We start from the raw sequence: 2,500 nt of genomic DNA, 5'->3' as shown, positions 1-2,500 counted from the left end.
AGAGAAGAATGGAGAAAGGAAAGGGAGGGAAGAACGGAACAAGGGAAGAGGAGATAAGGTAGGAAGCAACGAGCAGAAGGAAGAAGGGGAAGAAGGAAGGAAAGAACAGGAACAAGGGAAGAGGAGATAAGGTAGGAAGCAGCGAGCAGAAGGAAGAAGGGGAAGAAAGAAGGAAAGAACAGGAACAAGGGAAGAGGAGATAAGGTAGGAAGCAACGAGCAGAAGGAAGAAGGGGAAGAAGGAAGGAAAGAACAGGAACAAGGGAAGAGGAGATAAGGTAGGAAGCAGCGAGCAGAAGGAAGAAGGGGAAGAAGGAAGGAAAGAACAGGAACAAGGGAAGAGGAGATGAAGGCAGAGTGAGTGACAACCATAAGAAAGGAGAATAAGGAGAGGAAAGGACGGGGGGAAAAAGAGAATGGAAAGGGAGGATGAAAATGGAGAGTGAAGAAGGAATAGGGAGAGCAAGAAAATAAAGGGAAGGAAAAAAGGAGTCAAAGAAATACTAGGGAGGAGGAAGAACAGGAACAAGAAAAAGTCAAACAAAAACAAACAAAAATAAAAAGAAGATTGAACAGCGAACAGGTGGAGGACAAAGACATGAGGGAGGAGGAGGAGGAGGAGCAGGACGTTGTGATACTCTTTTATGACGCACGAGAAGCCGATTTTCAGCCTAATGAGTCCTGATGGTAACAAATGGGCGGCTTCGCATCAGGACGCGGCCGCAATAAAACAGTTTGGGGTCAGGGGCGGAGGCGGCGGCGTGCTGGGCCAGAGACGACGACCCGATGAGGCTGTTGCGCTTTTCAACTCGCTCTTGTTGTTGTTATTCTTGTTCTTGCTCTTCTTGTTTTTGTTGTTCTTGTTCTTGTTCCTCTTTTTGTTGTTAGGCCAGACACGATAACTCCTGCATTATATTTCTCTTCTTTTTGTTGTTGTTCTTTTCCTCCGGTTCTTGTTCTTCTACTTGTGATTCTTTCTTTCTGTTCTTCTTTTTCTTGTTGTTTTTTTTCCTCTTGGTGCTCTTGTTCTACTTTACATCGCTTTTCCTTTTTATACTTCACTTCCTTATGTTTTGTTCTGCATTCTTTCTCTCTTTCCAGTATCTTCTTCCTCGTCCTCCTTTTCCTCCTCCTCCATCTCCTCCTCTTCTTGCTTCTATTAATCTCTTCTTTCCCTTCATTCAGTTCTTCAACGTCATTACTCTCTCGTCTCTTCCTCTCCTCTTGCTCCTGTTAATTTCATCTCTCCCTCCCTTCATTCTATTCTTGCACATCCTTGCTCTCTCGTCTATGCCCCCTTTTTTTTTTTTTTTTTTTTTTTTTTTTTTTACGTCGCGGCCTATAGCGCCAATAGGCTTTCCGGGTGGGGCCTGATGGTCGGCCCAAGGCTTCTTCCCGGTGGGTCCTGATGGTCGGCCCAGCCCGTTCTGGCGCAGGCGAGTGTTTATAGTGGCGCCATCTTGCATTGGCTCATGCTGCCCTCCCGGAGCTCATCTTTAATCCTAGAATCTAGAGTCCGGGTTGATAGGTGGTCTTCTGGACAATATATGGGTAGTTTTAAGCCACTCGGCGGCGGCTGAAAAATCCCAGCTTGGTGGCACCGGGCGTTGATTGAAGTCGCGTCCTCCTGAACGCGGTGGTGTTACTCTGTCGATTCAGCCACCGCCTCCTATTAATTTCATCTCTCCCTCCCTTCAATCTATTCTTGCACATCCTCGCCCTCTCGTCCCTCGTCTCGCCTGGTGTCTCGTCTCTCGGTGGGCTTCAATTTATTCTAAATAAGGGTCTGGAGGCAGCGGGCGAGTGAGGAAATAAAATAGAGTTTAAAGACTATCATATTTCCGTCCCACGTTCAGGGCAGAGTCGCTTTCCTTCCTTCCTTCCTTCTATGAGTGAGTGATTGAGTGAGTGAGTGGCTGACTGACTGATTAACTGGCTGAATGGCTGACTCTCTCTCTCTCTCTCTCTCTCTCTCTCTCTCTCTCTCTCTCTCTCTCTCTCTCTATGTTGGAGTTATATGAACTATGTGTTTCGAGAGAGAGAGAGAGAGAGAGAGAGAGAGAGAGAGAGAGAGAGAGAGAGAGAGAGAGAGAGAGAGAGAGAGAGAGAGAGAGAGAGCATACAATAGGGAGGGGGGGAGGAGGGAGGAGGGTAGTGAAGGAAGGAACGCGGTTGGAATCTAAAGTACATTTTTAACCCACGAAAAATATAATGATCGCAAGTCTTGATCTTCTATTAGTGTGAGCGTTCGTTGATACGGGAGGGCGAGGAAGGGACGCGATCACAAGAAGAATTTATATAGAGATGGAAACTTTTAGAAATCACGTCATTTTTCTGCTTTCATAGGTCGAGGAAGAGTGAGAATTGGAAGCGATTTTTAAGAGGGACGAAAATAACTATGATTAATCCCCTTTGCTCTTCTTTTCATATAATCTCCTTCCTTCCTTCCTTCTGTGGAACATCATCTCTCCTCCTCTAAACCTCACCTTCTCTTCCTTACC

This window comes from Eriocheir sinensis, unplaced genomic scaffold (genome assembly GCF_024679095.1).
Source record: "Eriocheir sinensis breed Jianghai 21 unplaced genomic scaffold, ASM2467909v1 Scaffold634, whole genome shotgun sequence".
Classification (NCBI taxonomy): Eukaryota; Metazoa; Arthropoda; class Malacostraca; order Decapoda; family Varunidae; genus Eriocheir; species Eriocheir sinensis.
This window is presented reverse-complemented; position numbering follows the sequence as displayed.